Raw genomic sequence first — 12,364 nt, forward strand, 5'->3', positions numbered from 1 at the left:
TCGACCAGCATTCCAACTATAACAATATCTCATAATACTATCCACAAATTTACATTTACATTTTCATAAATAAAATTTTGTGTATTAATTTTTGTATTTTATTTAATATTGCCTACTCATAGAAAAAGCATTGTATGCAACGTTGTATAAGTAGTCAAAAAATGCTCATGGCGTATTTATTAACAATGTTCGCCTTGCATGCTGCATTGCATGTTACCCACGCCACTCGCATTTTTTGACCCCACTTATGCAACTGTTGCATAAAATACTATTTTTTTATAGGCGTATTGGCAGAATGTCATAACGAACCAAAAAGCACATATAATATTGCTTATACTTTTTATTAATGACTGACATGATGCTGTGTCAGAAATATATATGTAAAATGGAAATTAAAAAAGTGCCGCTTCCCGGCCTAGGCCTGCAACTTTGTATGAAATTTAATTAAAGTCCCCTCGTCCAGCCGTGCACCAGACGTGATACTACCCAACCTAATATAAGGAACATAATATCAATATTTCATTGTATATTTGAGAAAAAGTATTTTATATCTCCTTGTATAGCACTCACAACTCTCTTGTATAACTTACAGTCGAACCTAGAAGTTATGAGTCACAGACAAGCGTTATATTTCATACTGGCCCTTACGGCTAACTCATTGTATATAGTTAGTAACACCGAACGTGCTACTTACCTGCATAAAAAAGGACCGGTCACTTTAACCGGTTATTGAATTACACCTATGGAAATTGCAATAAGATTTAAAATTAACCAATGGAAAAATAATTTGCGATTTCTTGTGTGGTCCCTCTACTGAGTGCCGGCGAGTCCACGCTACAGAACCAGTCTTAAATGTGTCATCCAGATGCGTAAGAAAGGCGCGTTATCGGAGAGCGCACTTACATCCACAGCATACACTGCTTTTTTTAGCGTTGAAAGTAGCTTGCGCTCATGTTTCAATTAGAATTATACGTCAATTAATGACCGACCATTTTTTGTAGCACGTGCGGTTTTACTTACAATAGACAAAGGATTAGGTGTTCGGGACCAGCTACAAAACGAACGAAAATACATCTTATACTGTTATTATTAGACTTACTTACAAGCTAAGCCTACTGCACCATGTTAAGGTAACAATAAGCAAAACAAAAACTATAAATTAGAATGTCAAATACTAAATAATAACGGATAGTTTTACTCAATATTCACCTAATGTTTCTATTACTATACTTAAAACCGGAATTCACGGATATTGTTAAATTTTTCATGAATTAAATGCGTTAGACCTCGAATTAAAATATATAATAAATTACAATTAGATAAATATGCAAAATATCAGTCCCTTTAAAATTTTGTTAATAATACATGTAGTTATTGACAGTATAATTAATTTCGCCATCATAAATCCGCAGATAACGCCGGCACAATGCACTAAAATTATTATTTGCTTTTATTTATCCGCCATTAGATTTCACTTCAAGCTGTCACAGTACACAGTATAGGTAATAATACATAATGGAAACATCTGCAGCCAAAGGGACATCTGCAAGTTGGGTTCATGATAAGGTTAAATGTTACATATTTAAAAACCACCGCCATTTCACCCCAAATGTAAAATAATATGAACCAAACCTGATGACAGAATCAGTCCAGTCCACTTTGAATGGAACCTATTTTGCACCGCTGATACAGATCTCATGCAAATGAGTGTCGCTCACAGCGTATCTATTGCGAGTGAAATTAATTACGCACGATACAGTGACAGCTTTATGATGGATATTCAAATCGCACATAATTGAATCAGGAATGCGAACCCGAAAGAACAAAGTAATTATAATTATCTATTTATTAATATTTACGTATATTATGATAAAAGGCACGTCGTCCATATCCCCGAACGAAATTAGGCTTCTATAACTCACAAGTGCGCATTTCTTTCAGTCGGTTAGAATAAACGAGTACTGTACCTATAGTCTAGCCATAAATTCCGTTATAACGTAAATTACACATAACAGCTGTAAATTAAAAGTTATTGAAACCAATTTCATATATCAAAATAGTCAACTAATGATGAATTTATAAAAAATGTAATGATTATTAGATTTTGTCATCTTTTGCGAAAATTCGCACGTCTTTTTCACCACCTCCATCGGAAAACACGACCCCATAGCTTTAAAAAAAATCTGGAACAAACTATTTTTTATGTCGACGCGTAGTGCAGGCCTTGTTCTCTAAGATACATAACATTTTTATCCAGTGGATCAAACATTGACTTGCCGAGTCAGTAAGTTGCCTCAATATCTTTGGTAAATTAATCCATATTCTGGTTTGAGAAGTAGGAGTTGCGTCTTTTAGGTATGAGCTTTAACAAAATGTCAATCTTTTATCATGGAATACGGTGTTGCAAATAGGTTAAACTTAAGCGTCTCTAACGGTATTTTGTTACATTCGTGCACGTGTATTCACTAAAATGGACAAATTTTTCGCAAAAATTGGGCTTAGTGACCCTTTTATCTGGGCCTGCTCATAAAACCATAAAATACACGAGATGAGATACTCGCAGCACTTTGTTAACTACATCTCCCGCTTCCTTAGATCTGTATTCAGAGAAGGAATGCATTAAAAAGTGTAAAACATTTGGTCATAGAATATTTTTTTCAGAACAAGAAGGTCATATTTCCGCAAAAAAATATACGTAAATTAGGCCCTCTTGGCTTGCTCCTTAAAAGGTATGTATTAAGGTGAGGTGAGAAAATTAATAGTCTCTTAGAGACAATTAACTTTGTAACAGAATTTATGGCTAGACTAAGTAACTTAACTACGAGTAATAAAAATGTCGGGCTGTGGTAGTTGTTGTGGTATCTGGTTCCAAAGAAAACAACCGACTCACTTTTACAGCGGTATTGAAACAAAGCGGTACATAGGTTGAGGCACAAGCGAAGAGAAGATAATGTAAACAAAGCACAGATCGAAGCGATAGACAAGCGCGGGCGCGAGCGCGGAGCGACTTGCATTCGCCGTTAGTTTGGGTGTCTCACTGAGGCGTGGCTGGCTGGCTGGCCGGCGCGGCCGTGCGGGCGCGCAGCTCGTCGATCCGGTTTTCTGGTGTGACGTCACGGCAGCCTGTCCACCGCGCCCGGCGTTTCGATACAGTACCTAGCTAGGGATATTAAATATATAGGAATATTTTGTTTGTATCTATGTTGATTTTAATGCGTTATTTACGTATGTACTGCATGTGGGTTACTGTAGTATAAGTGAATGTTTTTATATATTTATTTATGTGTTTATACTTATATGTATTGTATTGTATTTATTTATATGTACTGTATGAGTAACTTTATTATTTATGTTTAGTATTATTATATTTATATATGTAAGTGTAATGATGTATATATTTAGTTATGTTTACTATTAAGTATATACTTCTATACTTGGTATGTATGTAATATTTATGTATATAGGTAAGTAATATGTATTTATAAGTATATACATACAGGTGGCGTTGCCACAGGGCCATGTTCAGTGTAGGGTTCCGTAGTTACTCCTCCGTCACAATACCTATAGGATACCTTGAACGGGGGCTACTATTAGATATCATATACAGTCCGTTGCAGAGATAACTGACCCCCCTGCATAGACATTTGTTTGCAGGGGGGTCAACTATATTTGCTGCTGACTGTACATAACTAAGGGAGTACCTTTAACAGCGCTGTGCGTCTTTTACTAAGAAGGGAAGGCTTGCACAAACTTAATAACAGCTTAACCGATCATATTTACTATTTTAATAAAAGTTTATATTAAGCTTTACTTTCTCGATTTTTTTTTATTTTTTTTTGAACCCATGGTTCAAAAGTTAGACAAGGGATACATTTATTTTTCTTCCGGAGAGATTATTTCCGAAAATATTCACTATAAAAAAATGGTTGTTGGAGACCCCTATTGTTTTGAAAGACCTATCCAACGGCTCTCACACCATAGGGTTGAAGTGAAAAAAACCATCCCCACTCTATGTGTAGGGCAAGTATTCTAAAAAAATTATTTTTTCTAAATTTTACCGACTTGTCGTCATGATTGATTTATATAACCATGTCAAATTGCAGCTTTGTAGCACTACCGATCACGGTATCACGGAGTAAAGCCGCGGACGTACAGACAGACATACAGACGGACATAGCGAAACTATAAGGGTTTCTTGACTAGGGAATAGTAAGGAACCCTAAATAACTACACGTGTACTATTAATACCGTTCGAGAAATGGACCTTGACTTTAAGCTAATTTTACGGTTTCACTCATGTATGTTTAGTCACTCGCGCGACATGTTTCGGAGAGCCTAGGTCTCCATTTTCAAGCACTAACAGTGCATGAGTGAGTAGTGGTCACAACGCTTAAATTTAATATGTCTCACGATAGTTTACAATGGACCTCGACTGTTTAAATACGTAATAATCGCCCGATTAGGTACATTTAGCGATTACACCCTGTATGGCACACATCAGGGTCAGGACAGTTTATCGACAAACGGATCACTTCGATGGGAATTAAGCGTTTTAATCAGAATTTATGTATAGCTCTTACCAACGCGCACTATCAAGTTACCCTGTGAAGTATATTTTATTAAACTGCCATTAAACTGATTAATGGCTTTAGGTACGTCATTACGTTAAGCTCGATTTAAACAAAGCAATCGTTTAATTGAATTGAATTTACATATTATTTTGCTGTCATTTCTTATTATAATTATTGTCTTTTTTAACTAAAATTTGAAACTGAGCGTTGTACAGTCAGCTGCAGAGAAAAGGTACCCCACGTCCATACTAATTTACAGAACTTTGTATGCAGGGGGGGTGCCTTTTCTCTGCAGCTGACTGTACCTACTTTTATTTATACGCAAAATATAAGTAGGTGCACTTAAGGTCCAGTGGGTTCAGGTTCTTCTCTCACTCTCACTGAGCGTAAGCATGAGCGAGATGGTTGTGCGACTTGTGCGTACGCGGGATGCGTATTTACAAAAGCTAAACTATTTCAGTCACGCCTCAGATTATAATCGGGGAGCTTTTGTTTATGCATATTAGTTAACAATATCTATACCATTTCGGTAAAAAGTAGTCACTCAAATGGATTAGCTTTTTGCTTACATATTTTCAAATATTATTCACGACAAAACCTAGTCGAGTTTAGTAACGACAGTATCGTTTGAATATGATATCTAAATTTTAATAATACTTATTTACTCAAATGGATTATTCCTAGCCACGGTTGGCAAATGTTTTGTACCTAACTGTCTACAAAATGGGAATCCAAAATTACACTAAATCAGTAGGTAGGTTAGGTTCGTTAGGTAGCTTTAAATGCCCGAAGGGCAAACCGCCCAGAAATCTAGTTCGTCCGTCTAGTTATCTGGAGTTCGTTGGACTGTTTTTTTTTTTTAAATTACTTCACAACGTAACTAGACGGAGCCCCGCTTCGCGGGGCTCCTATTTCTGGGCGGTTTGCCCTTCGGGCATTTGAAGCTACCTAACGAACCTAACCTACCTACCTATTGATTTAATGTAATTTTGGATTCCCATTTTGTAGCCAGTTACAAAACTTATTTACCAAACAATTCCACTCTGGCCCAATTCGTAACTGGCTACATACAAGGAATTTTAAATTCCTGTTTTGTAGCTAGTTACCAAATTTAGTAAATTTTGGTTACCAAACGGTACTAAATAAAGGTAGTACTCGTACCTATGAACTGAAATAATTCTAAAACTAAAAAAAAATCTTAGGCATTGTTAAGTAATTTGCATGAACGGTAATTTATTTAATACAATCGGAGTCGTTACTAAAATATGATTCAAATTTTAGATCGCAACAGACTAGCATTTGTAGTGTTAAAGTCTATACGATTTCAGTAAATTTCTATACTATAATAGATTAGGGTTTATATAATTTTTATATTGCTAATAAGCAATATAAAATGCCTATTAGCAATATAAAAATGATCATAAAACTGCTGGGAGACAATCTCTACGGTGCCTGAGTGACAGATAATGGCACCATACCTGTGACCACTACCGAAGTTTGCAAAATCTAAATTATAACGATACCATGAGTCATATATACACGTGTACTACAACAGGAAAAAGGTTATTAAATATATTATGATTCGTTAATACACTATTTATAAAAACAATGTATATTTTAAAAGCTACAAACAAAGAAAAAACACTTTTTATGAAAAAAGTTCATGTATATACATTTTATAACTCAACTAAAATCGTTATACCAATGTTGCGTTGCGTATAATACGTCACAGCTTACATTTTTAATTTCCGATAAAAACTGTGGAAGTTGTACCAAAAAAACTAAAGCGCGCCAACAATTTACCTTAATGCGCTCATATTATGCAAAGAAATAGTCCTAATTATCGGGTATTAAATGAAAGAACATTACATAAAATACATGAAAACATTTTGGAGTGGAATCATAATTTATAAATTGAATTTGAAGAAAAAAAATATATTGACAGAAGCAAGTAGAACATAGGTGTTGAAGTCCCTGACTTCTGAGCTAGGTAAAAAAACCTGTGTTACAGAAGTCAGTGACTGTAGTATATAGATTCATTACCCAAAAATATTTGTCCCCAATAGCTTTTGTTCCATTCGCGTTTTTCCCCATTCTGCTTTTTAACCAGGCGTTTATTTTTTCAGTAGTTAATTTAATCACCTCCATGTAGTACACGGCCTCCCCGACCGTCTACTGCCAGCCGAATGCTTGGCCAGATGGCTGTCCGGCCTACGGAGTACGTGTCCGATCCAACGCCAATTCCTTTCAAGGATTTCACGTCCTATGGGTTTCTGCTCAGTCATCTGCCATAGTCTGACGTTTCAGATGGTTCGTGGCCAGTAAATCCCTAGAATGCGTCGCAGGCATTTGTTTATGAACACCTGCAGACGAAGCGACCTGGAGGCGATCAGTTGACAAAGAGGCTGGCTCAACTGGACTCAACTGGAAAGAGCTGGAAGTAGCCGCGCAAGATCGTGACAAATGGAGGATTCTTCTGCGAGCCCTATGTCCCTAATGAGGGATAACAGGAATACATCATCATCATCATCAATTTAATCACACGCGTATGTCCCAGTCGCTTTTTTCCCCAAAGAGTAAGTAATATTTCCGAGAACATTTCCATCGCTACTAGACGGAGCCCCGCCTTGCGGGGCTCCTATTTCTGGGCGGTTTGCCCTTCGGGCATCTGAAGCTACCTAACGAACCTAACCTACCTATCTGTCGACTTAGTGTGACTATCGTGAAAACATTTTTCTGTGGAGAAAAAAGCGACTGGGATTTACGCGTGTGATTAAATTCACTACTGAAAAAATAAACGCCTGGTTAAAAAGCAGAATGGGGAAAAACGCGAATGGAACAAAAGCTATTGGGGAAAAAAATGGGGGTACCTAATCTAACCAGTCAAGTCAGTGTCCTGTCCCAGACAATAGAAATAGGCAGAATTTGCTGTCTACGTGTGATGTATTGTTTACATGGAACTACTAAACTGTTTTTGATAAATGAGGTGTCAATTTATTCGCCTTTGTAGCCCAGGTGCACTAAACTTAACTTTTAACCGACTTTCAAAGGAGGAGATTAGGTACGAAACCAAACCGTTGTTTTGCTTATTTATCAAATAAATTCAATTTATAAATTATAATTCCACTCCAAAATATCGTTTTCATGTGTTTTATGTAATGTTCTTTCATTTAATACCCGATAATTAGGACTATTCTATGCATAATATAAGCGCATTAAGGTAGAATTGTTGGCGCGTTTTAATTTTTTTTGTACAACTTCCACAATTTTTGTCGGAAATTAAAAATTTAAGCTGTGTCGTATAGTTGAATAACTAGTTTCTTTTATATTACACGCAACATTGTTATAACGTTTTTAGTTGAGCTATAAAATATATATACACGAGCTTTTCTCATGAAAAGTGGTTTTTCTTTATTTGTAGCTCCTAAAATATACATTGTTTTTATAAATAATGTATTAACGAATCATAATATATTTAAATAAACTTTCGTTTTATTTATTTATTTTCTACACAACTATTTTTACAGGTAAACCTAAGACAATAGTGTAACTATCAATAAAAAATATCTAGAGTATGTCATCACGTCTATAACATAATATATACAATGCTGATTTTGAGAATTCATTCAGAGAACATGAGAATATGTCAATATTTTCCGCTGTTATGTTGAGGGTCCGCACAGCGCGCGTTAACGGCGCCAGACCGAGCAAGTTGGTGCGCCCGCGCGGCTCGGCCAGCAGTCGCGGCCGAAGCCGGCGCCACACATACCTGTCGGGCACATGGACACTCACATAACTCAACACCTGACTGTTGTACAATTTGCCCCTGAGTAGCTTAAAAATATATGTTACCAGGCATAGTTCCCTGCGCACCCGCAACTCGTTGTATCCTACCATACCAAGCACATATAAAGTTGGATACATTAAGGGGTAGAAAGGGTATACACCATATTTCCGCCAGTACAAAAAACGTACAAACTTGTTCTGGATACGCTCCACCATTAAGCTATATTTCGTTTCATGGGGAGCCCAGATCACTGCGTTGCATTCAAGGCTACTGCGGACTAGTGCATTGTACAAGGCGATAATAGCGCCAATATTTGTAAAGCCATGGGACCGCCGAAGCACAAAACCCAGCATTCTATAGGCTTTTTTACAGATATTGACGATTATGATCCCTAAACCTTAGATCAGCTGTGAATTTAACGCCCAAGTCTTTAACTTCTGTCACTCTATTTAAAATCTCCGCGTTAACTTGGTAGTCATGTGCAATGGGGTCTCGCACTCGAGTGAAACTAATAGTCACGCACTTGGAAGTATTAAAATACAACTTATTAGCTTTACTCCATGAAACCACCCTATCTATGTCACACTGTAATTTAGCACAATCCGAAGTATTTTTAATGGGTAAATATATCTTTAGATCGTCAGCAAAAAGCAGGCAAGCCGAATTTTTGATAACCTGAGGCAAGTCATAGACCATTACTATAAATTCCAGCGGACCAAGGTTACTTCCTTGACTTACGCCAGATCTCACAAAATAAGACTCAGACCTGAATCCCGCGTACTCAGCATACTGACGTCTGTCGCTCATGTAGCTTGCAAAAAAATGTAGTAATATAGCACACGTGGATGTGTGACTCATGTTATAGCTATAATTTACATTTTACGAATTTCGGCAGTGATTATGACGTCATTATTTGTCAGTCAGGGACAATAGAGATGGTCTCCCGGCAGTTTTAGAACCCAGGGCATATTGCTAAAAACATACTAGAAGCATAAGTGGATTAACATGAAAATGACCAATTTGGATTTTTAAACTTTAATGCAAATGTTCTAGCAAATACCTACATTTTGATGTTCGGAGAATTGTAGACGGCTGAGATTAACCGATATTATATCGTTCCTCGAAAACAAAAAAAATCGTTCTCTCAACTAACCGGTAAGAAGAGAGAACTAAATTTTAAAGTTCGCGTTCCATCAATTAACCGGTTTATTAATGAACGAAATAAAATAACGGTTTAGGAACGATATTAACTGATATTTGAATACCGGTTCCGAGCCTTGGTATGTATGTTAATTAAATGTCTCTTTTTCATGTCCGCACTATTTGACATTTGGGGACCTCGAGGAATCGCAGCCATCTTGGAAAATGTGTACCATCCTGGAGAAATTTGCGTTTTACTCTAAATATACGTTATCTATGAAAATATGGTGTAAGGCAACATAAAAGCTTAATAAATTCTACACGAAAAAGTCCTAGATATCTTTGCGCGAAAAATACATCTTGTTATAGAAAATAATAGCTGAATCCCGATTTAGCGCTTATACACTTTCAGGGGATATTCTCTTAATATGAAACTTAGAGGAATATGAATTTCACTTTTGTCTATACATTTGTACATGTTCTACCCCAATATCAACATTTTACTCGACTGCGACTTAAACAGAAAGTAGGATTATGGGTTTAAATACTGAAAATCAGTACATTCTGTAGCTCAGGATACAGGACGGATTTTAAAAAATGACATATCGCTAGATTCCCTTTGACCTTCACAACCTGTTTTATTAATGAAAATCAATACAGCCGCCTTGAGAGGACGCCGAATAGTAAATCATATGTTTACTTCTAGCGCCTTAACTATTGAGAGGATTTCAATAAAATAGACATCAGTAGATCCATAATTATTAGTACAATACAAATTTACTAAAATAAATGGAGGAAAAATGTTTAAGACTTAAAAATGTGACTGCAAAAACAGAATTTAGGTCTTAAATGGGGTTTAAACAATAGTGACAGTAACGAAATTTGACACCTACAATTTCAGGGATCCCTGTTTGCGTGTCATAAAATTGGAGCTTCGGGGACCACGGGGATCAAACGCCATCTTGAAAAGTATAAGTCTTTTTTGGTTTTTCTTTTTTTCTTGGAATAATGTGCATACTGTGTATGGCGAAACGAAAGCTTATTAAATTTCACACTACAAAGTAATACAACACCATGTCCCAAAAACGAAGCCTTTTTCTAGAAATAGCTTACAAGTTACAAGGGAAGCTTACAAGTTTCCACACATTTTTTTTTTCCGTACATAATGTTTTTGTGTTCCAAAAATTGGTAAAAAAATTATACAAGTATTTTTTTCTGACCCGTCTTAAAATAAATTTTTTGTAGGAGATGATTAAGTATAACCTTTTGACTTCTGAGCCATATTTCTAGAAGAAAGCTCCGTTTTAGGGACATGGTGTTTTATACCTTTTTTGTGTAGAACCTAATAAGCTTTTGTTTCGCTATACACAGTATTCACATTAAACCCAGATATTCCGAGAAAAACAGAAAAACCAGAAAAGATGACGTTTGATCCCCGTGGTCCCCGAAGCTCCAATTTTATGACACGCAAACAGGGATCCCTGAAATTGTAGGTGTCAAATTTCATTGCTGTCACTATTGTTTAAACCCCATTTAAGACTTAAATATGATTTTGCAGTCACATTTTTAAGTCAAACATTTTTCCTCCATTTATTTTAGTAAATTTGTATTGCATAGCACTCGTGTACTAGTTATGGATCTACTGATGTCTATTTTATTGAAATCCACTCAATAGTTAAGGCGCTAGAAGTAAAAATATGATTTACTATTCGGCGTCCTCTCAAGGAGGCTGTATTGATTTTTCTTTAATAAAACAGGAGTAAGCAGGTTGTGAAGGTCAAGAGGAATCTAACGATATGTCATTTTAAAAAATCCGTCCTGTATCGTGAGCCACAGAATGTACTGATTTTCAGTATTTAAACCCATAACCCTACTTTCTGTTTAAGTCGCAGTCGAGTAAAATGTTGATATTGGGGTGGAACGTGTACAAATGTATAGACAAAATTGAAATTCATATTCCTCCAAGTTTCATATTAAGAGAATATCCCCTGAAAGTGTATAAGCGCTAAATCTGGATTCAGCTATTATTTTCTATAACAAGATGTATTTTTTCCGCAAAAATATCTAGGACATTTTCGTGTAGAATTTATTAAGCTTTAATGTTGCCTTACACCATATTTTCATAGAGAACGTATATTTAGAGTAAAACGCAAATTTCCCCAGAATGGTACACAATTTCCAAGACGGCTGCGATTCCTCGAGGTCCCCAAATGTCAAATAGTATGGACATGAAAAAGAGACCTTTAATTAACATACATACCAAATTTCATATCTTTGGAAGGATTTCGAGGTGAGACTTAATCCGATTGTGCTAACATAGGATTTTGATCAAATGTTTTTTACAGAAATTTTAAAGATGAAGACTCAATTTTCTTTCAGGGCATATATACTATTTAATTAACCAAAATGAAACAAATATAGTATGATAAAGTTTAATAGTTTTTGAGAAAAGTCATATTTCATGAATTCGGATTTTATTTTTTCCCGGCTGAAGTACTGAGAATTTTTCAACTAGACTTGGCACAATTGTACTACTAGATGTAACTATAAAAAAAACAGCTCTTAATCATGAAGGGCATTGTTTCTTCCCTTATCCTGCTACGGCCTTTGAGAAAACTGTAGGCGAGTTACAAAATTCGGTCCCGCTTCGTCCAAGAAAAAACGCCGGCCAAGTAATGTGAGTCTTACAGTAATGCGGAAAGAGATAATATATGGACGTCGTAATAACGAAAATTAAGGAAAGATTTATGTACTTATACAGACCATTTATTAGCCTCAATGTTATTTTTCACGGATGAATTTGAGGACTGTAATATAATTTTCCCCGAAGATGAAAACATGTTTTTTTTGGATAACTGTAAACTTT

This window comes from Cydia strobilella, chromosome Z, assembly GCF_947568885.1.
Source record: "Cydia strobilella chromosome Z, ilCydStro3.1, whole genome shotgun sequence".
Classification (NCBI taxonomy): Eukaryota; Metazoa; Arthropoda; class Insecta; order Lepidoptera; family Tortricidae; genus Cydia; species Cydia strobilella.